At 37.2% G+C, this 27,709-nt stretch overlaps 1 protein-coding gene and 1 pseudogene across 12 annotated transcripts in view; one reads left to right on the top strand and one right to left on the bottom strand.

The window, feature by feature from the left end:
• Positions 1 to 27,709, top strand: part of NAALADL2 (N-acetylated alpha-linked acidic dipeptidase like 2) — a 1,439,631-nt gene that overhangs the window by 978,061 nt on the left and 433,861 nt on the right. The window lies entirely within an intron of this gene.
• Positions 8,218 to 9,846, bottom strand: LOC103350451 (zinc finger protein 42 homolog; annotated as a pseudogene).

Raw genomic sequence — 27,709 nt, 5'->3', positions numbered from 1 at the left:
CTCAATGATATGAGCTGGGCCAATCTGAAGGCAGGAGCCTTGAGCGAGGAGCTTCTTCCAAGTTGCCCATGTGGGTGCAGGCGCCAAAGCACTTGGGTCGTCTCCTGCTGCTTTCCCAAGCTATAGCAGAGAGCTGGATCATAAGAAGAACAGCCGGAACTTGAACTGGCACCCATATGGGAGGTGGAGGCTTAACCCATGCACCAAGTACTGGCCCCCATTAATTCTCCTTTAAAAATATATTCATGGAGCCAGCATTGTGGTTTAGCAGATTAAGCCCCCATTTGTGATGCATGAATCCCATATTTGAGTGCTGGCTGCTCAACTTCTGATCCAGCTCCCTGCTAATGTGCCTGGGAGAGCAGCAGAAGGTGGCTGCAAGTGTTTGGGCACCTGCACCCATATGGGAGACCCAGATGAAGCTCCTGGATCCTGGCTTCAGCCTTGCCTAGCCCTGGCCATTACAGCCACTTGGAGCGTGAACCAGTGGATGGAAGATCTCTTTCTGTCTCTCCTCTCTCTGTATGTCTGTCTCACTTTGTCAGGCAGAGTTACAGAGATAGGGAGAGACAGACACAGTGAGAGAGAGAGAGAGAGAGAGAGAGAGAGAGAGGTATCTTCCATTCACTGGTTCACACCCCAAATGGTGGCATGGCTGGATTGGGGCTGACCTAAAGCCAGGAGTCAGGAGCTGCTTCTGGGTCTCTCATGTGGGTTCAGGGACCCAAGAAAAATTGAGCCATCCTCCACTGCTTTCCCAGGCCATAAGCAGAAAGTTGGATGGGAAATGGAGTAGCAGGGACATGAACCAGCACCCATATAGGATGCTGGCACCATAGGTGGAGGTTTAACCTACTACACCATAGAGCTAGCCCCAATAAATCTTTTTTTATAATATATTCATTAATTTGCCCATTAAATAATCATTTCTAAACTATATATTGATTTCTGAGTGACACTAATGAGTCCATAGACATAACTGACATCTTATCTATAATTAAATCATTTTGAAGAATTACATTGTATGCAGTATTTGATATGTAAAACAAACTAATACTTCACTTTAAAATTTTTACTTATTTATTAGAGAGCCAGAAAGACAGAGAGAGAGAGAGAGAGAGAGAGAAAGAGCTCTTATCCTCTGATTCACTCCCCAAATGCCTGAAATGACTGGGACTGGATCAAGCCAGATTGGGTCCAGGAATTCAGTCTAGATCTCTCATGTGGGTATCAGGGACCCAACCACCTGAGCTATCCCTTGCTGCTGTGCAGGTTGTGTGGTAGCGGGAAGCTGGAATTAAGAGTGAGCCAGGTCTTGAACCCAAGGACTCCAAAATGAGATGCGGCTGCCTCAACAACCAGTATCTTAACTGCTTTGCCAAATGCTTGCCCCTAATATTTTTATTTTTAAAATTGTAGCCTAGAAAATCTTCACAACTGTGAAAAATCGGCGTATATAAAAGCACATTCACATTTAGAAACTATAATTAATTACTTGATATTGTAATGCCATAAGGTTAATTCTGTGTTTTGTATTGGTGAAATAAAGAAGTTGTAGAACCATCTCCCTATCTAATTTTTGAATACTTTCCATACCCCGATAAGAAACCTCACACTGACAGCAGTCTCCATTCCCCCCTACGCGTAACCTTGTTGCAATTGCTGATCTACTTTCAATCCTGTAAGTTTCTCTGTTCTGCACATTTCTGTTGTTGTTGTGGTTTTTTTTTTTTTTTTGGACAGATAGAGTGGACAGTGAGAGAGAGAGACAGAAAGAGACAGAAAGAAAGGTCTTCCTTTTGCCGTTGGTTCACCCTCCAATGGCCGCCGTGGCCGGCGCACCACGCTAATCCAAAGCCAGGAGCCAGGTGCTTATCCTGATCTCCCATGGGGTGCAGGGCCCAAGCACTTGGGCCATCCTCCACTGCACTCCCTGGCCACAGCAGAGAGCTGGCCTGGAAGAGGAGCAACCAGGACAGAATCCTGCACCCCGACCGGGACTGGAACCCTGTGTGCTGGCGCTGCAAGGCGGAGGATTAGCCTAGTGAGCCGCGGCGCCGGCCCTAAGCCAAATTCTTACCCCCCCCCTTTTTTTTTAATAGAGTGTTATACATTTGACAAACCCTTTCAAAATTTGTAGCTATACAAAGATTTATACACTTGAGGTATGAAAACACTCTTATATCTAAATCATCTTTGAAATTAAAATTATAACATTATTAATTTATTTTAAAAATAAAGTTTAAATCAATATTCTAGGGCCAGGCATTTGGCACAGTGATAAAGTTGCTGACTGGAATGCCACATTGCATATTGGAGTGCCTGGGTTTGAATCCTAGCTCTGCTTTTAATTCCAAATTCCTGCTAATGTGCATGCTGGAAGGCGGTAGGTGCTGGCTCAAGTCTCTGCCACCAATATGGGAGAATTGGATTGAGTTTTGGACTACTGGCTACAACTTAGCCCAGCCTAGAGCATTATGGGCATCTGGGAATAAACCAGTAGATGGAAGATATCTGGGTGTATGTCTATTTGTCTCTGTGTGTCTCTGCTTTTCAAATAAATAAAAAGTATTTTAAAAGTTATAAAGGGCCAGCAATGTGGCTTGATGGATTAAGCTGGTGCTTTCAATGCCGGTATCCCATATGGGTGCCAGGTCATGTCCCTGATGCTCCACTTCCAATTCAGCTCCCTTCTAAAGCACCTGGGAAAGCAGTGGGAGATGGCCCAAGTGTTTGAGCCCCTGCACCCTCATGGGAAACCGGATGGAATTCCTGGATTTGGGCTTTGGGCTTTGGTCCGGCCCAGCCTTGGTTGTTGTGGCCATTTGGAGAGTGAATCAGGATGGAAGACCTCTCTCTCTCTCTGTAACTTCCTTTCAAACAAATAAATAAATCTTTAAACAATAATGAAAGATCATTTATTTAAAAAATTATAATCCTTAGGTTTTAGACAACATTTTTACATGTTAAAAACTTTTTATTTGTAACTAACAGCTATAATTGTGGGGCTGGTGTTTTGGTTCCATGGATTAAACGACTGCTTACAATGCCAGCATCCTGTTAGAGTACCAGTTTGAGTCCCTGCTGCTCTGCCTATGATCCATCTCTCTAAATGTGTCTGGGAAGGCAACAGAAGGTTGTCCAAGTCCTTGGGTCTCTGTCACTTATGTGGGATACCTGGAGGTGGCTTTTGTATCCTGACTTTAAGCCTGACACAGATCTGGCTATTAAGGATATTTGGGAATCGAACCAGTAAATGGAAGAAGATCTCTCTCTTCCTGTCACTCACTCTCGTCTTCTTCTTCCCTCCCTCCCTCTCTCCTCTCTCCTGTCTCCTCAGTCTCCTCAGTTTACCTTTCAATTAGAAAATTAATCGTTTCTAAAAAGAAATATTAATTGTATATAATTATATTGTACAGTGTGATGTTTTGACATATATATATATAGTGTAATGAGTAAATCACACTAATGAATATATCACATTGCATACAGGTAATTTGGGGGAGTGAAAACATTAAAAATATACTCTTTAAAAATTTTGAAATATATAATGCATTGTTATTAACTGTGATTACCATATTGTTCAAATTATCACTAAAACTCTTATCTCAGTGAACCTTTGTACTCTGACTAAAATTTTCCCTTTCTACATCACTGTAGACTCATTTTTGCAGTCCCTAGCACCCACCATTTTACTCAGTTTAAGTTTTTTTATACTCCACATGTAGTGAGATCATGCAGTATTTTTCTTTCCTATTTGATGTTGCATAATATCCTCTAAGTACATCCACGTCAGTGTAAATGAAAGTTTTTTTTCCTGTGCTAGAGATGAATAATATTACGTTGTGCTATATACCACATTTTTTTTTACATGTTCCATTTTTACATTGATTCCATGTGTTAGTATTGTGAATGATGCAGTAATGAGCAAGGGCGTGCAGACATCTCTTTGACATAATTCCTTTTAATATATACCTGGAAGTTGGATTAGTGGATCATATAGCAATTTTCTTTTTTGTTTTTAAGAACCCTCCATGCCGCCTCAATTTTTCACAATGACTGTTCTAATTTACATTCATACTATAGTGTACAAGGGTTTCCTTTTCTCCACATCCTCATCAGCTTTATATCTGCTGTCTTTTTGATAACAACCATTCTAAGTGTGAGATGATACCTTGTTGTTGCCTTAATTCACATTTTCTGATGATTAGTGATATGGAGACTTTTTCTTGACCTTTTAGCTATTTGTATGTCTTCTTTTAAGGACATGTGTATTTGAAGGATGCTCATTTTTTCAATGGTTTATTTTTCAGTAGGGTTTCTTATATATTTTGAATATTAGCTCCTTTTAAGATTATGGTTTGCTAATAATTTCTCCCAATCTTTGAGTTATCTCTTCAGTATGTTAATTTTTCATTTGCTGTGCAGAGCTTTTTAGTTTGAGCCAATTTCATTTGTCTTTTTAAGCTTTTGTTGTTTGTGCTTTTGGCATTATCTCCATAAAATCATTGCCCAAACAATGTTGTGAAGTTTTCTTCTCTTTTTTCTTCTAGTAGTTCACAGTTTTAGGTTTTACATTTAAGGCATTAATTCATTTTGGGTTGATTTTTATATATGGTTTGGGATACAGACTGAGTTTCCCTCTTTGTATGTGGGCATCCAATTTTCCTTACATCATTTATTGCAAAGTCGGTCCTTTCTCTGTTGTGTGTTTTTCATAAACAACCTAGTATTACATCACAGGGATATAGGAAATGAAGAACAAACAGCCCCAAACTAGCAAAGAGTTATCAAAACAAAAAACAAAATCAGAGCAGAAATAAATTAGATATTGCCTACAAAAACAAGATCAATCAAAAATCAATCTATATTAGTTTTTTCTGAAAATATAAACAAAATTGACAAACATCTTGGTAGACTAAAAACAGATTAGAAAGAGAGAGAAACCAATAAATTAAATTAGAAATAAAAGTGGGGGCATTACTACTAATATAGAAAGAAAACAGATCCTATTATATGCCAAAAATTTGATAATCTAAAAGAAATGACAAATACCTAGAAATATATAACCTACAAAGCCTAGATTATAATGAAATGGGAAATCTGAACAGACTAGAAGTAAATAAATATATTTAGTTAGTAATAAAAGATTTCCCATCAAAATCTCAAAGCATGATTTGATTTTGTTGTTGTATTTCACTAAACATTTAAATAAGAATTGATACCATTTCTTCTCAAACTCTCCCAAATATTGAAGAGCTTCCAAATTAATTCTATGAGGTCATTATTACTCTCATACCAAAGTCAGGCAGAGTTACTAGAAGAAAAGAAAATTACAGGCCAAAATATACAATGAACATAGATGCAAAATCCCTAGTGACATGCTAGCACACCAAATTCAACTGCACATTAAAAGGATTATTCACCATTATTAAGTAGGATGTTTTCCTTGGGTTGCACGGGTAATTCAATATAAAGGGTGCTTCAAAACTATTGTGGAAAAATTGAAATAAGTTTATTTTGGTTTAAAAACTTAGAATCAATGCCAAATTTTTAATAAAACACATTTTCCACGAACTTTTTGAAAATTCCCCTTGGATCTTCCCCTTCAAAAATATTTTAAACAACTGATGGGAAACTAAAATCTCCAGAGTGATTGTTTTCCTTTTCCTTTAGCTGAACTTTTGTCAAATCATGGCTCCTCTCTTCTATGCTTTGGTAATTGGCTTTTTGTAACCTAAATTCAGGAGTCACAAATTCCTCTCATTTGTTTCATGTGGTTCAGCACGTGGTCCTTAACAGTACTATCTCTAGAGTACAATATACTGCAGTTGTTTTGATAATTCTTTCATTCACAGTAATTTATGAGCATATTTGTTCAACTACTTTGAATATGCTTCTTTTCAATGAATTCAAGCTGATTTTTTTTTTAAAATAGATCTGCTTATTTATTTATTTGAAAGGCAGAGTGCCAGAGAAAAAGTGAGAGACAGAGAGATCTTCCATCCACTGTCCACTCTGTAACTGCCCACAACAGCTAGTGCTGGACCAGCCTGAAGCCAGGAGCTAGGCCTTCTAGATGCTGTCTCCTAGACATATGAGCAGGAAGGTAGATCAGAAATGTGTCGTAGCCAGCACTTGGACTGGCACTCCAGTGTGGGACGTGGGCATCCCAAGCCACAGCTTAACCAGCTGTACCACAACGCCTACCCCTCTAGCAAATGTTTAATTCACATTTTAACAATAACTGAAAATATGTTTCTCTCAATTCTCATACAGCTACTGAGCAAATGTATTTAGTATTATTGTCATTAACATCGTTGTTATTATAAGAAGTAAAAGAACAAAAAGGGAAAGACACTTAAGAAAGAAAGGTTAGAGGAAGGGAGGGAGGAATTTACCCTGCTGCATATGAACAGAAATGGTTTTGTCCTCTTTGACTGTTGTGTGCCTCTTTAAATGCTTGTACACTGTTTCTGTCAGTATGTGTCCAGTAGGTTTCTGAAGATTAATAGTAGTTCCACCAGAATGAAGTTTCCTGGTGGTACTGCTAGTTTTCTTGTTTTGAAATTTTCCTTTATTTTACTCAGTATCCCCTGCAAATTCTTTTTCATTGAAATGATTTCCCATGGAATAGTCCAAATTAATTTTGAAAAAACCTTTATATTGATTGAGTAATATATATAAAGTATATAAAACATTTAAATAATAAGGGAGATTAAGCTTCACTTATTTTTATGATGGTCCCCTCAAGTCTTAGAGGGACAGTATGCTTTTCTATTAAGCTTTGGCTTACTTATTTTTATTGTGAATGAACAGTTCTGATATTTTTCATATTTTATATAATAGCACGAATAACTACTCCCACTAAGTCATACTCCATATTCTTTGCTAATTTGAGAGTTTCTTAAGAGCTATTGGTAGCCACTTTTGTTCTGCTTTATGTATTATGGTTCTGAATTTATTGAGAAACCACAAAGGTTTTATTCTACTTGAGAATTCAGTCAAAGTCCTTTGGCTTTAGCTTCAGACAAAGATATTCTTTCTAGTATTTCACAAGAAACAATTTTATCTTCCCGGAGCCACTGTTTGAGGACACAGAGCATGACCTTGTCAAACAAGTCTGCTCTTAGACCAGACCTCTGCATTCAGGATTGCCCTTCTTCTGTTCTCTTGTTTTCCGAAGAGTTGACTTAACTTGGCCCAGTCCTTTCCATTTCCAACATAAGACTGTCTGTATTCTATAATTGCAGTCAGGATACAATAGGAAATATTTATTCATTGCTGTCTTGTTTACACAAATGATAGGAGAGAATAATACATTCCTTTACTAATGTTTCCCCTCACCCAGGGCATTAGCAATGACCTCTCCTTCACAAAACAAAAGGGATTAATTCAAGAAAAAAGAAATCTCCATTTGAATTATTTAGTTGAAGGTTTGAACTTTACTTACATTAATGAGATAATATTTCAATTCACCACTTATAGTGTCTGAGCAAAAACAAATAAATAAAATAAGGTAGGGTACAGTGTTTATTCTTTCTTGAATCTAAATGTAGTCTGTGTCAAGTGTGATCTTTGCCAGTAATCAAAGAATTTTTTTAAAGGCAAAATTCCAGTGAAGCAAATCCAATCTAATATTATTTTGACTTTAATGTAAAAACACTTTAGGTACACTAGTAAAATTTCAGCTACACACTATGCTTAATTCAAGTAATTTATAATTTTATAGTTTCTGTACCACGCTTAAAATGTTGCTTACTCTAATTAGCTTATGGTCAACAGTATCTTTAATTAGAAATATTGGTAATCTGTCCCCTGAAGCATTTCGTTGAATGTGTTTATGGTTCCAGGATGATTATCCTAATGAACAGTATGATGAAAAGTACCATTAAGCAGGAATGAAATAGAATGCCCATCAGAGCAAAAGAACAATATGTGCTTAGACTAGAGTATTTAGAATACAGTATTTAAACTATAAATAAATTGCAGGATTTTTCTTTGTAATTCTATCAATAGTAAATTTCTTTTTTTTTCCATGCACACTTTGGTTTTTTAATGCAGATTTCTAAGTCTTTGTCCTTTTATTTTGAAATATCTATTAACAAAACCAAACCAACACTCAGATCTATGATTTCAAATTGTGACAGCATGACAAGAAGCAAACAAAAAATAATGAAAACATATTTAACTTGAAGATGCTTAACTACTCATTTATTTACTGTGCTATAAAATTTTCATTCTTCAGAATTATCATAGGTAGTATAAAGTATATTTATAAAAGGTAAAGGTAAATAATTGGAAATTACAAAATTGAAAATCAAAGTTATTTTCACATTCATTGTATACAAAAATCAGTATGATAGCCAATCATTCATAATATTATCATCCATAATACAATAAAGACTATGATTTTGAAATAAGCTTATCACTGACCCTCTTCTTGGAAGCACATTGTAAATACACCATGTTCTTAAAATGACATCACCAAGTATAGGTGCACTTTAGTTAACAGAAAAAATACGCCTTTAGAGTTGTAATACTGATTAAAATACTCCTTCCTAGAAATAATACTCGAAGAGGCATTTCTAAAATCAAGTGTACCCAGTCACTCCTCTCTGTTAATATGCTTATCCTGTTGGGGACTTACTTTCCATCTTCTATTTCACTGATCCTTTATCTTCGCATGAGTTAAGATGTGAGATTTCAGATTATTTGACTGAATAAACCTCTTGTTACAACCTTCAAAGGGACACACGAAAGGTTTCTCCCCAGTGTGAATGCGTACATGTGTACGCAAATTGAAGTCCAGGGAAAAGCGCTTTCCACATCCTTCAAAAGTGCACTGAAAGGGCTTCTCTCCAGTATGAACCAGAAAATGTCGTTTTAGTTTTGAGCTCTCACAGAATGCTTTCCCGCATTCTGCACACACGTGGTCTCCGGGCCCATGAATAAGGAGATGCTTTTTCAGGGAAGCTCTGTTACTCAATCTTCTTGTGCATCCACTCTGAGGACAAGGGAATGTTTCTGGAGCATTACTTTCTTTATTTTCTTTTGACTTTTTAGCAAACTCTGCAAGTTGTTTCGGATCTGATAAGTCAATGCCAGGTATTCCGCCAGGAGGGAGCTTCTTGCCTGTCATGTACTCAGAATACCCAAAGTACATTCTCTCCAACAACCTGCTGAGGAAGCTCCTGCTCTGCACCCTTTTCCATGTATCCCAAAGAACATTCAAGAAGAGAGCTTGCTTCAAGAACCTGTTGAGAAAGCTCCTGTTCCGATCCTTCCTTAAAATAGTCAAAAGACTTAAAAAGTGAGTCCTCAACCAGGAGGGGTTGAGAAAACTCACCTCTGATTATACATTCTATGTAACAGTCGGGGAAGGCATCCTCTCCTACAGTTCATTGGTCAGTCTCACAGGGCACATCATCACGGAAGGCCCATGTCGTGTCGAGAGGTTCCATTTCTGCCTGCTGGGCTTGGCTTGGTTTAGCACTCTTGAGGGCTTTTCCACCAGGGCCCTTCCGGCCACTAGTCTTGGCCCTTTTCCTCAGTTGCTGGCTCATATTGTCCTGTTTGCTTCCTCCTTGAAGGTTTGCACCAGAAAACACCAAACACTTCCAGGAGGTAGTGAACTGGTTGTCTTCAGCAAACACCTGCTGCTAGACTGTAGGGAAGCTCTATGAGGTGGAAGTCCTCTTCCGTTTGTTCACAGGCGTCCTGGCACTTAGTACGTTTGTTGAGCCACCGCGATGCACCCTGAACTCCTCTGCTGCACCTTCTTCCTGAGGGAAGACGAAGAAGCGCCGGCTGCTCGGGCCCAGCTGCCGGAGAAGCCGCACTCGGTCTTAATAGTAAATTTCTGATGTTGTGATTTAGTTATAACAAGCAGATGGAGTAGAGAGTTTAGAATAAAGGGCAGTTCACTGAAAAATACCTCAAGTGACATGTTTTATTGCTAAATTATATATGAGTAACAAACATTATTTGAAAAATATCACTGGTCAACAGTATGTCTGCAGTTCATGTGAAATACATTATTGGGCACTGGGATAAAAACTAGCCTTAGGTTCATTCCTGGTACGCTTCTCAAGTTCATAAATTAAAGTAGGTGGTAATTATTTGTAATTATTGTATTTAATTTAGATGTTTGTGTTTATATTAGATGTCTGTATTTTCTGAAATATTTTAAGCATCTCATTTATAATTCAGTTCCCTATAGATTGTGTATGGGTGTGTGTATGTGTGTGTGTGTGTGTGTGTGTTTCCTGACATTCGCAAATATATATCTACTAAAACTTCAAGGCTAGAATGCATAAAGTTAGTCATATTTATGACTAAACCTTGTGTAACACCAGAAGACATTTAAATCAAAGTAGACCAAAATTCATTTGAGACTCCATAAAATTTTTTATTTGTTTAGCTTTTTTTTAGAAAAAAAAAAGATTTTATTTGTTTATTTGAGAGAAAGAATTACAGAGAGAGGGAAAGACAGAGATAAAAGTCTTCCGGTTGCTGGTTTACTCTCCAAATGCCCGCAGTGGTCAGAGCTGAGCCTATCTGAAGCTAGGAGCCAGGAGATTCTTCCAGGTCTCCCACGTGGGTGCAGGGCCCCAAATACCAGGCCATCAGCAGAGAGCTGGATCAGAAGAGAAGGATTCGGGACACAAACCAGTTATTGGATGCCAGTGCCTCAGGTGGAGTGGCCTACCATGCCTCACCATTGGCTCTAATGTTTTTAAACATAGTCATATATATTGGGAACTAGCTAGTGATTCTAATTAATCAGGCAGATCTATGGAATATTTGTACTCATAAAAATGTTTAGATTCTCAATTCTCAGTGTCTTCATCATATTCTGATTAATCAACTCAGTTTTTCCAGTGATTCTTGACTTTTTTGAGGGAAATGAGAAGTCATAGTGTCCATTCAAAATTTGATTAAAGCAAAAATGGACATGCACACAGATGAGTTCAGAAGAATTTAGATATCCTGAAACCACTCATAGTTCCCTAAAGATAAGACTCAAGGTTAAATAGGGCATTAATATAATAGTAAGTGTCACTCAGCTTTTCAAAGAAGACTGGATATCTCAAATGTAAAAATGATAATAATGACCCCTTCTTCAAAGAGTTGATAATATTCTACAGGTTAAACCAAGTAAAGTGTTTGTAATAGACCTTGGCATATAGTAAGTGGTTAACATGTTATAGATTTTTAGAAATAAAATTAGTGAGATTTTAGTATTGCCAGTTTCTCAGCATCCTAAAAACTGGTGAAAGATTGTTCCCACATCTATATCACTTTTTTAGTATATTTAGTAAATCTTACTGCATTTTATTTTTGTTTTATTATTTTATAAGATATTTCAATTGTATGTATGGTCTTAGTTTAATATTTTATTCCACCCTAAGATAACTAAATTAAAATGAATATCATATATTCAAAAGTGAAACAATCCCTCAGCTTATACTGTTAATAAAATATTAATCCTTTGGGTACTTTTAGAGTTTGCTAGAGAACAATTTATCAATCTAGAAGTAAGTAAATGAAGAGAAATAAGCAAGTATTTAAACTGACTTTCCTATAAAAACCTTACCATGGGGAAATTTTCTCTTTAAACAGATTTTGTAGCTAGTACATTGAGAAGGAATGATAAAATTAAAATACGACCACTTTGTATTCCTTGATGAAGTCATGAATCCAGGTAATGAGCAACAATGAATTCTAATGGAGGGGTGGATTATGTGCCTTTTGGTGAATGTTCACAATATATTATGAAGTATTCTTGTCAAAAATTTGAGTCTATTGAGATCTGGATTCTGTACTTAATTATTAATTTACAATGAACACAGAAGCCTGATAAGGATTTTAAGTGATAGCATGAGGATGGAAGCAGTAACAACCATACCATGAAAAACCTGAGAAAGCAAGGGACCACCTTCTCTTTTTTTTTTTTTAATATTTATTTATTTATTTGAAGGAAGAATTACAGAGGCAGAGAGAGAGGGAGGAAAGAGAGAGGGAGAGAGAGAGGTCTTCCATCTGCTGGTTCACTCCCCAGATGGCCACAGCGGCCGGAGCTGTGCCAATCTGAATCTTGGAGTCAGAAGCTTCCTCCAGGTCTTCCATGTATATGCAGGGGCCCAAGCACTTGGGCCATCATCTACTGCTTTCTCAGGCCATAGCAGAGAGCTGATTGGAAATGAAGCAGCTGGGACTTGAACCAGCATCCATATGGGTTTGCCTGCACTGTAGGTGGCAGCTTTACCTGCTATACCACAGCACCAGCTGACCAACACCTTCAAAAATAAATCTTGTAAGGATAAAAGAGGGAGTGGACAGATAGAATAGAAGAGACAAATATAATCCATCAACCAAAGCAATGTATGAGCCTACATTGTTTGCATAATTCCAATTCAAAATAATGGTTAAGCAAGAGAATATTTGATATTAATAAATTATCTTAAATATGCACAGTATAATATAGGTAAATGGTACTTCCCATTTAAAGATGCACTCTGAAATACTCATGGGTAAAGTAACATAGTATCTGGTATTTGCTCCAAAATAACCTAATGAGGTAGAGTAAAAAAAGTAAATTGCAGAAAAAGAAAACAAAAGAAATTGAATCAAGGTGCTGGGTATGTAAGAGTTTACTATTCTATTCTTATTATCTGATTATTCATTAGCAAATTTCTGTGACTTTCAATAGAAGTAAAGTATCATGAAATTTCACACTTGTCATAAGGTTAATAAAGTTTCCTATGACACATAAAGCTACGCTTTTTTCAAATTAGAGTGCATTAGCTAGATATGGGATTGATTATTTTGCGATTCCCAAAGTTGGCATATTGATTTTATTTTACTCAGAATACTATGTTAACCTGGATTTTGAAAGAATGGTTTATGTACTTTTCCCCCATTTAATTTACACAAAACATAAGAAATCTAAAAAAAATGTGGAAAATACATGGCATAATAAATAATTAGCTATATATTAACATTGTGGAACCAGGGTCCCCAGCTGTATTTACTCTAAGTTGTTTTCATGGCCTGAGAGAAGAATTCAAGACAGAGACACAGATAGAGGTGAGGAAGGAATATGTGATTTATCTAAAGCCTAGTACATATTCAGTCTCTCTCCATGAGAAAAGAATTCCTTCTGTCCCTGTCACATTTCCTTTATAGGGTAAGGAGTTGTATCAGAAGTGAATGTACAAAGAAAACAGAGTGCAGGTTGGGCTTCAGTATAAGTGCTTTCTGGGAAGATGTCATGATGTCCCCACATGGAGCTGCAACGTACCCATGGGCATCATGGTGTCTGATGTATGATGAAGAAGGCTCAGGTGCATGATAGGGAAATGAGTGCACAGAGTCATCTTGGATTGGCCTGGAATGGAGTTGACTTTTAGGTGATGGTGGCTCAGACAAGAGATGGCTAGGAGCCTCTCAGCTCTTTGTCCCTCGTTTGCTCCATGCCTAACTCACATCACTAACATTAATGGAGATGGTAGAGAAAACCCTATAAAACTAGTTATAGAAATTGCTTTAAAACTAACAACACTGAGTCCATTCACCTGGCGCAGGAAACCAAGCACTAATCACTGAGTGAAAGGAAGTATTTATTGCAGAATGCAGAGCAAGGAGCTGAGTAGTTCTTGTTAAAGTCTCAGGCTCTCTGAGGAAGTTTGGGTAAAGTTTCTTACAGATTGGAGTTTGGGCAGAGAGGTGTTGTGCATTCAGCCAACGTCCAAGTTCTTAGCTGCTGTGCAGTGTTCATGGCCCTCCTTTGATATCATTTCCTTCAGGGGATTTTGATGATGGCGGAGTGGGCTGCAGTCAGTTTGGGGGTTATTTGGAGGTGGTGCTTTTGCTCCATTCATGCAGTTCCTGCAAAAGAAATCCCTTCAGAGAAGAGAAAAGATGGAATATCAAGATATTATCTCTTGGAGAACCAAATGACCTCACGAGTCCAGTGTTTAGAACCCTAGAGGGCCAACTATATCACTCTCAATTCTGTGAGAATTTAGTTAGTGGTTAATTTTCAATCAAATGGCAGAACAAGACCCTTTAGGCTACATGACAGAGGCTGGGACGACCTAGGACCTCCTGGTATCTAGCATCTCTGTTCAAGACACTATATGGGAACTCTGTTTCAGATACAGATGATCTGATTTTTTTAACCTAAAATCAAAGGAGACCATAGTATATAAATAGTCGTGTGATTTGTATTCTTGCAAAAGAGAAAAACCAACAGTAAGGTAAGATACAAATAATATGGAATTTTAAAATAGAACTTATAATTAAAGACTTTCTTTAAATTTCAAAGTAGACTAGACTAGAATCAAATTTACCAGGAAAATTTGTGTAATTTGTGAAGCATTCTTGATAATCATAGGTTACCTGTTATCCTTTTTTGTTTCTTTTCCTTGTGCTTTTAATAGAAGATTGTGCCTAGGCTGTTCATTTATACAAATGTGATCTACTTATATACAACAGTGTTCTCTGTCCACGTACTTTTGAGTTAGAGGATGAAACAAGAGCCTGGAGCTTTAATGGTTCATCAGATTAGTAAACAGTCATTCGAGGACCACATTCAAAGTGTCCTGAATGTGAATGGATGTGAGTTGATGGGAGTTCCCCAGCTCCACATAAAACTCTCCTTGGCCATGGTCTGCTGAACATGACCTAAGTGAGGTCCAAGAAAGCAGCTCATTATTTTATTTCCTTCCACATAGTGAAAGAAGGAATCATTATATTCTATGCTCCCATAATCCTAATTCCCATGAAAAATAAATTTGATAATAACCATGACTTTGAAAAAAAAAATTAGGTGACTATCATTTAACAATGGCTGTATGACGGTTCTTTTCTGAACTGCAATGCATGCATTTAAAATTCAACTTTCATGCAAAGTGTAATCCTAAAGTATATATTGCCACTTACTCTTTGGTTAACTAAGCAGCAAAAAGAACTGAAAACCCAATTAATAATGGTGAAGTTAAATCAATCAATGTAACAAAACAAAGATTACACCAATGATATAACGATAAGAAAGCATCTCTTCAAATTGCAGATACTCTTCAATTTTCCACCATAACATTTCCAGAGGAATACAAAATCAGTGTAGTCAGTAAGAGGAAACTACGATTACATTGAGTAAGAGACTGCAGAGAATAAAAATATTTCCCAGTATTTTAGAAAGTGGTGATCCCACTGAGAGAATTCCTTCACTGGAGACAAGTCTCAGAGAGAGGATAAATACAGACACAGATCACTCAGGCAGCAGAGAAAAGACTCAACATTATTTAGCTATTACCAAACTAAAAAGGCACAGGATAAGAATATCTGGTAAACTGCAAATGCCTGGGGGCAAGAAGCAAATATCCAAGTGAAAACCAGATTCTTTGTCAAAAGTATGCTACAAGATGCCGGGTGAAAAATTGGGTGGAAGCAGAATTACTAGTCATAGTGGTGAAAATTATTGTAAGTGGATTACTGAGAAAGAACGGAAGAGTATTAATAGAACCTGCTACATTACTTTTATAATTCATTACATATAACTATGTAGTAAACTCTCTCTGTTATCACAGAGTAAAGTTTCAGTAATTCTCAACAAATCCTACTACCCCCTCATAATATCTTGAGTGCAAGAACATGTCTGGTGTAATTATAGTGTAGGGTACGAAAGACATATTTCTCCCTTACCCTCCTAGGTTCACTTCCTGGGATCAAATCAAATTGATTAGAAACAGATTAACAATGGGGGGTGGTTTGCTACAATGGATCTATGCTCAAGCATTCACAAAGAAACAAAAATTCAGGGAGAAGGCTAAGTGATTGAAGCTTATATATAATATTGGACTAAACAGAAGGAAAAAAGTTTAGGGCTTCTGGATTCAGAAGGAAAGTCATGGAAAGAGGAAGGGAGTAAATATACCATTACAAAAAGAGATGGTTGGTTGTGTAGATGAAAATGTCTCAGCTGATTACAGAGCTACTGTCCAGGAGTAGCTTTCTTTCTGGTGAAGTGACATCTTTACAAATAGAAATCCCCTTTACAATATAAATTTCTTGTAGAAAGGGGAAATATATTCTTTGGGGCAATTAAGGAGATTTTCCTATATTAGTTTCTCAATTGCCTTTAGCTTAATGTAATCAATAGGCCAATGAGAGATATTTCGGAATGCCATATTCTGGTACTCTTCAGTATTTACCTGGACTAAGAGGCATATTTGTAGGTACAATTGTATAACTGAAAGTAGGCAATAGCAGGTAAATGTTCACTTGCCAAAATTATACCTCAGTAAGGCTTATTCGTTGTTCTCGGTAAGTTCCATTTACATATAAATAAGTTATATATATATATAAGACATATATAGAGAGAGCACATACATATATAACATTGTTTGGAAGATGAAAGCCGAATAAAAGAGAGAAAGGATCTTCCATCCACCAGTTCATTCGCCAAATGCCTGCAGCAAATGGAGCTGGGCCAAGTGAAAAACAGGGACTATATCCATGTTCTCCAAATACAAGGCAGGTAGAACTTGAGTCATCACTTGCTGCTTCCCAGGGTGCACATTATCAGGAAGCTGGACTGGAAGCAGAGGCAGGACTCAAACCCAGGCACTGTGATATGAGGCAGGTATGCAAAATGGCATCTTAAACATTGTACCAAATGCCCACACCTTGTGTTATATTAACCTTTTAAGAACATCTGGTACATGAGTCTTAGTCTCCAACAGAGTCATAAAGATTACTAGAGCATTTTCTGTGAAGAACATTTCAGAGAAGTTCATGTACAAAGAAATGATAGAGACCTCACATCAACATCCTGTAAGTAACTGAGGCCCTCACTCCAGTATTTTGTGAGGAACTTATCACTACCAGCAAGACATGAGAAAGCTTAGAAGTGAACACTCTTAGAGTCAAATCTTCAGATGAGACCTCAGCCCTCACTCATACCTAGACAGAAGCTGTATGGTGACTTTGAGGTAGAAGTACACAGTTGAACCATAGAAATCCTGACCAACAGAAACAATAAAATAATCCTTATTTAATGTTTAAGCTACTGGGGTAGCATGGAGGAGTAAGAATTTGTTTTATAGCAATAGATAACTAATAAAACATACTATGAGTTTTAGTGACTCATCTATTTGTTAAAGAACTTGGTGCAACATTGCACAAAACAACCATGTGATCCCATTCTTATCAAGGATTACCTGAATCCCATAATTTCTTTATCCAGTCTTCCATTGACTGGCATTTAGGTTGATTCCATGTCTTACATATTGTGAATGGAGCTGCAATAAACATAGGGGTGCAGATAGCTTTTTTATTTGCCAATTAATTTCCCTTGGATAAATTCTAAGGAATGGGATGTCTGGGTCGTACAGTAGGGCTATATTTAGATTTCTGAGGTATCTCCAAACTGTCTTCCATAGTGATTTTACCAGTTTGCATTCCCACCAATGGTGGATTAGTGTGCCTATTTTCCCCACATCCTCACCAGCATCTGTTGTTTGTTCATTTCTGTATGAAATACATTCTAACAGGGTGAAGTGAAACCTCATTGTGGTATTGATTTGCATTTCCCTGATGACTAGTGATCATGAACATTTTTTCGTGTGTCTGTTGGCCATTTGGATTTCCTCTTTTGAAAAATGTATATTGAGGTCCTTGGCCCATCTCTTAAGTGGGTTGTTTGTTTTGATGTTGTGGAGTTTCTTGATCTCTTTGTAGATTCTGGTTCCTTTATTGGTTGCATTATTTGCAAATAATTTCTCCCTTTCTGTCAGTTGCCTCTTCACTTTCCTGACTGTTTCTTTTTCAGTATAGAAACTTCTCTATTTGATGTAATGACAATTGTTAATTATGGCTTTGGCTTCCATGTGCCTCTGGGGTCTTTTCCAAGAAGTCTTTGCCTGTGCCAATATCTTGCAGGGTTTTTCCAATGTTCTCTAATAATTTGATTGTGTTGGGTCATAGATTTAGATCATTAATCCATGTTGAGTGGATTTTTGTGTAAGGTGCAAGGAAGGGAACTTGCTTCATACTTCTGCATGCGGAAATCCAGTTTTCCCAGCACCATTTGTTGAATAGACTGTCCTTGCTCCAGGAATTGGTTTTAGATCCTTGATCAAATATAAGTTGGTTGTTGATGTTTGGATTAATTTTTGGTGTTTCTATTCTGTTCCATTGGTCTATCCATATGTTTTTGTACAAGTTCTTATATTTTGCTGTTCTTATTATAACTGTCCTGTAGTATGTCCTGAAATCTGGTATTGTGATGCCTCCAGCTTTGTTTTTTTTGTATAAGATTGCTTTAGATATTTGAGGTTTCCTGTGCCTCCATATGAATTTCAGCATCATTTTTTCCAGATCTGAGGAGAATGTCTTTGGTATTTTGATTGGTACCACATTGAATCTGTAAATTGCTTTTGGGAGAATGGATATTTGATGATATTGATTCTTCTGATCTATGAACATGGAATATTTTTGGTATCCTCTTCTATTTTTTTCTTTAAAGTTTTATAATTCTCATCCTAGAGTTCTTTAACCTATTTAGTCAAGTTTATTTCAAGGTATTTGATTTTTTGTATTTATTTTAAATGGAATTGACCTTAGAAGATATTTCTCAGCTGTGGCATTGTCTGTATATACAAAGGCTGTTGATTTTTGTGTATTGATTGTATATCCTACTGTTTTACCAACTCTTCTATGAGTTCCAATTGTCTCTTATTGTAATTCTTTGGATCCCCTAATTAAAAAATCATGTCATCTGCAAAGGGCTAGTTTGACTTCTTCCTTCCCAATTTGTGTCTCTTTTATGTCTTTTTCTTGCCTAATGGCTCTGGCTCAAATTTCCAGTACTATATTGAATAGCAATGGTGAAAGTGGTCATCCCTGTCTGGTACTACATCTCAGAAAGAGTGCTTCCAACTTTTCCCCATTCAATAGGATGCTGGCCGTTGGTTTTTCCTAAATCTCCTTGGTTGTGTTGAGGAATGGTTCTTCTATACCCAGTTTCTTAGAGTTTCCATCATGAAGTGATGTTGTATTTTATCAAATGCTTTCTCTGCATCTATTGAGATAATCATATGTTTTTTCTTCTGCAGTTTGTTAATGTGGTATATCACATTGATTGATTTGCACACATTGAACCATCCCTGCATACCAGGGATAAATCCCGTTTGGTCTGGGTAGATATCTTTCTGATATGTTGTTGGATTCTGTTGGGTAGAATTTTATTGAGGAGTTTTGCATCTATGTTCATTAGGGATCTGATGAATTCTGTCTGTAATTGGTCTGTAGTTCTCTTTCCCTGGTATATCTTTTCCAGATTTAGGAATTAAGGTGATGCTGGCTTTGGAAAGAATTTGGGAGGATTCCCTCTCTTTCAGTTGTTTTGAATAGCTTGAGAAGAATTGGAGTTAATTCTTCTTTAAATGTCTGGTAGAATTCAGCAGTGAATCCATCTGGTCCTGGGCTTTTCTTTGTTGGGAGGGCCTTTATTACTGATTCAATTTTTGTCTTGGTTATGGGTCTGTTTTGGTGTTCTGTGTCTTCATGGTTCAATTTAGGTAGGTTGTGTATGTCCAGGAATCTATCCATTTCTGATAGATTTCCCTATTTGTTGTCATACAGCTCTTTGTAGCAATTTCTGATGATTCTTTTTATTTCTGTGGTGTCTGTTGTTAAATTTCCTTTTTCATGTCTGATTTTATTGACTTGGGTCTTCTCTCTCCTTTTTTTAGTTAGTTGGGCCAATGGGGTGTCAATTTTGTTTATTTTTTCAAAAAACCTACTCTTAGTTTTGCTTATCTTTAGTATTGTTTTTCTGGATTCAATTTTGTTGATTCCCACTCTAAATTTATTATTTGTTTTCTCCCATTAGTTTTGGGTTGGTTTTCTGTAGTTTTTCTAGATCCTGTAGATGCATTGATAGCTCATTTATTTGGTGCCTTTCCAATTTTTTGATGTGGGTACCTATTGCTAAAAACTTTACTCTTAATGCTGCCTTTGCTATATCCCACAAGGTTTTTTCTTTTTCTTTCTTTTCTTTTCCTTTTTTTTTTTTTTTTTTTTGACAGGCAGAGTGGATAGTGAGAGAGAGAGAGACAGAGAAAAAGGTCTTCCCTTTGCCCTTGGTTCACCCTCCAATGGCCGCCGTGGCCGGCGCATCGCGCTGATCTGAAGCCAGGAGCCAGGGGCTTGTCCTGGTCTCCCTTGCGGGTGCAGGGCCCAAGCACTGGGGCCATCCTCAGTTGCACTCCTGGGCCATAGCAGAGAGCTGGCCTGGAAGAGGGGCAACCGGGACAAAATCTGGCGCCCCAACGGAGACTAAAATCCGGTGTGCCGGCGCCACAAGGTGGAGGATTAGCCTATTGAGCTGCGGCGCCGGCCTCCCATAAGTTTTGACATGTTGTGTTGCTATCTTCATTTGCTTCCAGAAATATTTTATTTCTCTTTTGATTTCTTCTATGACCTGCCATTCATTCAGGAGCATGTTGTTCAGTTTCCATTGTTTGTGTATGCTCTAGAGATTCCTGAGTTGCTGATTTCCAGCTTCATTCCATTGTTATCTGAGAAGATGTATTGTATGATTTCGATTCTTTTGAATTTGGTGAGACTTGCTTTATGGCCTAGTATATGGTCCATCCTAGAGAAAGTTAAAATTCCATGCACTGCTAAGTGTGTAATCTGCAACTGTGGGATGAAAAGTTCTATAGATATCTGTTAGATCCATTTGGTCTATAGTGTCGATTAAATCTGCTGTTTCCTTGTTGATTTTCTTTCTGGTTGATCTTTCAGTTGCTGAAAGTGGAGTATTGAAGCTCCCCAATATTATTCTGTTGGAGTCTAAGTCTCCATTTAAATCACTTAACCTTTCTTTTAAAGCCAGGTGTCCTGTAATTAGGTTCATGTACATTTATAACCATACTACATGCCCAATAAACATATGTCTGATTAATCCCATGAATAACAGCAGTCAAAATATTGAACACAAAAATGTGCTAAACCTTGTTCTATTTCACTTATGTTTATACTTTTCATTTCACAATGGCCTGGTGAGGTTCATTCATTATCCCTATTATACGAATGAGGAAATTGAAATCATACAGTTTCTAAGATCATACAGGCAGAATCTCTAACTGAATTCAGAAAATCTGGCTCCAAAATCCATGCTTCCAGCCATTATTATTATTATTTTTTTTGACAGGCAGAGTGGACAGTGAGAGAGAGAGACAGAGAGAAAGGTCTTCCTTTGCCGTTGGTTCACCCTCCAATGGCCACCGCGGCCGGCGCGCTGCGGCCAGCGCACCGCGCTGATCCGATGGCAGGAGCCAGGAGCCAGGTGCTTTTCCTGGTCTCCCATGGGGTGCAGGGCCCAAGCACTTGGGCCATCCTCCACTGCACTCCCTGGCCACAGCAAAGAGCTGGCCTGGAAGAGGGGCAACCGGGACAGAATCCGGCGCCCCGACAGGGACTAGAACCCGGTGTGCCGGCGCCGCTAGGTGGAGGATTAGCCTAGTGAGCCGCGGCGCCAGCGGCATTATGTTTTTCTACTGCCAAATGAACTGTTGAATATTGCTCAATGAAAGAATAAATTACCTACCCAAATATAACATTCGAACTTACGTATTTAACACTGAAATTGTGCTTTTTATTTTCCCTTGATAAATAGTAAGCACTATTTATGAATATTAAAGCTGTGATCCCCAAATTATTTTAGTGAATGCACCATTGTTTAAAATATTTGGTGGTTCACAAAAAATCAGAAATAGGTTAAGTAATTTTAAAATGAGAAAAGGTATTCTACATTTAGAAGAGAAGGCTCGTATGCATTGCAGTAGAATAATAATTCTGTAAAATTGAACTTTGAGACCTCCTTACATTCCTGCTTTCCTTTCCCAAATAAAGTTTATGCATTTTGAAATAAAATGTGTCCTCTTTGATATAATCCTGAAACTATGTAAATAAAATTTATTTCCCTAATTATTTTCTCAATTCAACTTGTCTAGCATTGATTACTTTCCCATTTTTTATTTGTAATGCAGCAAAACCAATAGAGTTTCCTATTGTTTCTTTCCTAAAACTGCGCACCTGCACCATCGATCATGCCAAGAAGCACTGCTGCAACTTTGGAATGAAAACCAATAACACACTATGAAAATAGAGACAAGACAGCTTAGAAGATTGATTCTAAATTATAGAGATGCTTACTGATCTGCAACCACCCAAATTCGTATAGTTTGACAGCTGGTTAGTGAGCACAGAACAAACCACAGGTTTGCCTTTGTGACCTAAATGAGGGCAATTTGCACAGTTTGTGGTGTAGTTACCTCAGAAGGACTACAAATCAAAATCTTTTCAACTAAAGGACTGTAGTAGCTCATTTCCAAGTTTCTCCATTTTTAGAGTGGGTTAAAGGCGTTTGTAGTGTTAGATTTCTTCCACAGATGAGGTCAAATTAATTAGCATGTATAGAAGTTGTATTAATGGTTAATTAAGGTGAAAATTCAAAGTACTGCCTTAATTATTATTATTGTCCTTGAAATAGTATTTCTTTTAATATTACTGCTATAATATTTCTATTTTTATCATTTTAAATATAATTTCAATTTAGAATGGTACAAAAATATTAATCTTCACTTAGATTCAGCAATTGTTAATTATCAGGAAATTTAATTTATTCAATTTTTTTAACTTTTATTTAATGAATATAAATTTCCAAAGTACAGCTTATGGATTAAAATGGCTCCCCCCCCATAATTTCCCTCCCACCCGCAACCCTCCCCTTTCCCACTCCCTCTCCCCTTCCATTCACATCAAGATTCATTTTCGATTCTCTTTATATACAGAAGATCAGTTTAGCATATATGAAGGAAAGATTTCAACAGTTTGCACCCACATAGAAACATAAAGTGAAAAATACTGTTTGAGTACTAGTTATAGCATTAAATCACAATGTACATACAGCACATTAAGGATAGAGATCCTACATGAGGACTAAATGCACAGTGACTCCTATTGTTGACTTCACAAATTGATACTCTTGTTTATGGCATCAGTAATCACCCTAGGCTCTTGTCATGAGTCACCAAGGCTATGGAAGCCTTTTGAGTTCACCAACTCTGATCATATTTAGACAAGGTCGTAGTCAGAGTGGAAGTTCTCTCCTCCCTTCAGAGAAAGGCACCTCCTTCTTTGATGACCTGTTCTTTCCACTGGGATCTCACTCGCGGAGATCTTTCATGTAGGGTTTTGTTGTTGTTCTTGTTGTTGTTGTTGTTTTGCCAGAGTGTTTTGGGTTTCCATGCCTGTAATACTTTATGGGCTTTTCAGCCAGATCCACATGCCTTAAGGGCTGATTCTGAGGCCAGAGTGCCGTTCAGGACATCTGCCATTCTATGAGTCTGCTGTGTATCTCACTTCCCATGTTGGATCATTCTCTCCCTTTTTTATTCTATCAGCTAGTATTTGCAGACACTAGTCTTGTTTATGTGCTCCCTTTGGCTCTTAATCCTATCATTATGATCAATTGTGAATAGAAATTGATCACTGGGACTAGTGAGATGGCATTGGTACATGCCACCTTGATGGGATTGAATTGGAATCTACCGTTTGAGGTAAGTCAGTAAAAGCAAATTTTGTATATGACAATATGTAGTATCTTTTGATACTTATTTCATGCACTTCTTTGGACATCCTTTCTCTGAATTGAGAGCAAATTATCTTAATAATTTGGTGATCAGTTACAAACATCACATTTTTATCCTAAATACTTGGGTTTGTATCTCATAAGAAAAAAGATTTCTTTTACTAAGCCGCAGTTTCAATGCTACACATCAGAAAATTAGATGTTGATGTGATAATTCTGTCCAAATCTCTTTCCATACTCTAGTTTCAGTAGTTGTCCTACATATATCATTTATGGCCTTCTTTCAACCCAACCAATTTCTCTGTTAGAGAAACTATCAGCATTTTTTATTGCTTTTAGTCTTTCATGATCTTGGCACTTTAAAAAAAAGGTACAAGCTAATTCTTCTGTAGCATTTCCTTCATTTTGTTTGATCTATCCTGTGCTTTAATATATACAGGGGTACTTCAAAAGGTTTATGGGAGAATGAAATTAAAATATAATGCATATTTTCTATGAAATTTTTGATAACCCCTCACATATCTGCATGAAATGTGTTAGTATAAAATATCTAAAGCTACTTTTGGAGATGTCCAAGACATATATAACCAATATACTCCCTGCTGTTTCTGCAGAGAAGGAAAAGTAGTGCGTATTTCTATGAATTTCTAGCAAATCAATTTTACTTCACTTCTCTTTGAAATCAAATAGGATTTTCATAAAACAAAAACATATAGAAGGTAACCCAATGAACTTTGATACCAACTTTAGATCCATTCTGTTTCATACAACATATTTAAAAAGAAGCCAGGTTTGTGCTAAAGCCTACAAACTGGGAGTGATATTTTCTAGTGTTTTTTTTGTTGTTGTTGTTGTTTGTTTGTTTGTTTTTTTGTCTTGAAATCTTATCAAGTCCTAAAGATTTGTTTGTCTCCACAAAATGCCATGTTGAATGTAAGTGCAGCCTAGTTGCTCTGTAGCTGCCCTTTGGCAAATTGAAAAGAGGCATTAAAAGGGAGGTTAGAACCTTATGGATGTGTTCCTTTAGGAGTTCCCAAATCCCAGCAATGGATGGGTCTCTGGGAAACAGACCCATCGGCTGTGAATAAAAGATTTAAGATGACCACGTGCCTGAGATGTAAATTCAGCAGAGATCAAGGAAAGAGCTCAAGTTGCCATGTCTGTTTAATCATTTTAAGTACAAATTGATGATTTCTGCAGTATCCTGGTTTATACACAATAATCACTGCCAGACCCATCTCTGAAAAAGGCACTGTTTCCTAATATCCTAGGTTGCTACAATAATAACACTTGCTAGTCTAATGCTGAAATTCTCTGTATTATACCATATTTTATGGGCAATGAAAAGGCAGTATGAAGCAATCCTTGACCTATGGCTCCTAAGAAATATATGAACTGCTTCTATTCTAGTTCCTTTGTTACTTTGCATATTACTAAGCATTGGAACAAAGCAAGCATGGCTTTAATTTTCACCTGCCAAAGAGGCTAAAATCAATCTTGCTGTATTCAATAAACAACTCACTGTGCATAGTTGGGTAAATTTTATTAGTAGATGAATAGCAATGGAATCTTGCAGTTAAATCATAAAATAAAACCCATATATGTGACAAATACCTTTCATTCCATGACCATCTTCCTAAAAGATGAATTTTTCTTATGACCTTATGCATACAGGGTAAAATACAATGATGTTGTAAGTCATGATCTTCATACAAAGTAGTTTATTTTCAATAAAGTGTTGGAAAATACTTCCAAGAGTAGGCCATTTTTCAGTACAGATTTGATCTATTAGGTAATCAAGGGCATTCTTTCTTTGGTTATTTATTCAGTCAACAAACTTTTTCCCAATACCTATTCTGTGTAAGATGTGAACCAAGGTCCTGGAAAGATAAAGAAGGAATAAAATATATCACTGCCTCAGTGGACTCACGTTAAACTAGGAAAGCTATAATCTCTGCCAGCCATCAGAACACAGTGTGATAAACGCAGATTCTTTTGAAAGTACTCTTTAAGAAATAGGCCATAACTCTAATTGGGAAAAGGTACATCAAGTTTTTTTCAGTTTATGACTTTCTCCTCTCTTCTAGTCTAAGTTGGGGATCCTTTCTCTGCACTCACATGTGAACATGTGTATGGTTCTAACGTGAATTTACCACACTGTATTATGGCTTGAATCCTTGCTAGATGGGTGACTGACCAAGAAAGACCATTAAATCATTTTTATCTTTCTTTCTAAAGATTTTATTTATTTATTTGACAGGCAGAGTTACAGACAGTGAGAGAGAGAGAGAGACAGAGAAAAAGGTCTTCCTTCCGTTGGTTCACTCCCCACGTGGCTGCAATGGCCAGAGCTGTGCCGATCCGAAGCCAGGAGCAAGGTGCTTCCACCCAATCTACCATGCGGGTGCAGGGGCCCAAGCACTTGGGCCGTGCTCCACTGCCTTCCCAGGCCACAGAAGAGAGCTGTACTGGAAGAGGAGCAACCGGGACTAGAACTGGCACCTATATAGGATGTCTGTGCTGGACGTGGAGGATTAACCTAGTGTGCCCCAGCTCTGGCCCCCATTTTTATTTTTTTAAAATGGAAATAGTTCCATTGTTTATTGAAAAATATTTGTGCTATATATTTTAAGTATAATAGTATACTTTTTATATTACTTTACTCATAGAACTAATGTAAGGATTGAATGAGATATATAAAGCAGTTATCCCAGCATTTAGCACATAGCAAATTCTCAAAAAAATGCTTGCAATATTATTGTAATTATATTGCATAATTTTGTTAAAACTGTATTTCAGGTGGCTTTAGTCTTTTTAAAAATTGTTATTTATTTGAAAGAAAGATATAAGCAGACAGATAGGCAGGCAGAGACCTCCCATGCATGGATTCTCTCCCTAAATGCCCACAAGAGCCAGGGTTGGGCCAGGCTGAAGGGGGAGCCAGAAACTCAACCCATACCTCCCATATGGAAGGGAGCCCACTACCTCACTCATCATCTATTGCCCCCAGGGTGCACATTAGTAGCAAACTGAGTTGGTACTGGAGCTGGGATTTGTACCCAATATGGCATGCAAATGCCCCAAGTGATACCAAATCACCACACCAAATATTTGCTCTGGTTTTATCTTTTGACAAATATGTTCTAAATATGTGATTTAAGATATTTCTAATGTGCCTCCTCACTGCACAGCCCCCCACCCCCATCATGATGTAAATCTTCATGAAACTCAGATAACTTCAGAAAACTCAGATAATACTAGAGTAGATGAAGAAGTCAATTTATTTTCAGTACTCAGTACTATTTAACCACTTAACCTGTAGCCACCTTTATTTTATTAGAGCCTAGCCCATTGCTTGCTACACCGTGGGAGGTCAATACATATTTTTCATATAAATTTGACTTGACTTTATGAGTTTCAGCCAGTTACAACCTTGGTCTAAAGGTCAGTATCTTCAATTTAAAAACTATTAAACCATTCACTGGACAATTGGCTTTTCTTTTGATATATGCTTTTTTTCCTCTATCACAAGCAGAAATATTCTCTTCTGAGAAGGAAGAAAATTCACTGTATCCCATATCTACAAACAATTGGGAGCATGGGGTCCACTGTTTTACCCCAAGCAGGGAGTTAGAGCATTCTTTTATTTTGGCTGTTAACTCCTTTGGACTATAAGTGATCAAGAAAACAATACCAGAACTAACTATTTTATGGGGTTTTTTATTTTAAAAATATTACTTTAATACAGTTGCTTTCTGTGTACTGAAGTACACCTGCTAATATCATTTGCAGAACTTTGAGTGAGCATTTCAGTGTCTGACTTCCTGCTCTTTTAATGGAGTCATGTATCTTATGTATTGCAAACTAGCTGCAAAATTACAAAATTTTAGCATGACCAACATTTGCTAGGTAATGTTCACTACATAACAAATCCACACAGAGGCACACACATTTATTTTGTATATTCTTTTTGCTGTTGAGAGATACATCAGTAACTTTTTATGACATCCTTTTCTTCTCGATAATACTTCTCCAGTA

This window comes from Oryctolagus cuniculus, chromosome 4 (assembly GCF_051225735.1).
Source record: "Oryctolagus cuniculus isolate XC-2025 breed Fujian yellow rabbit chromosome 4, ASM5122573v1, whole genome shotgun sequence".
NCBI lineage: Eukaryota > Metazoa > Chordata > Mammalia > Lagomorpha > Leporidae > Oryctolagus > Oryctolagus cuniculus.
Note: the sequence above shows the minus strand (reverse complement) of the source record. Positions and strands in the feature narration are given on the sequence as shown.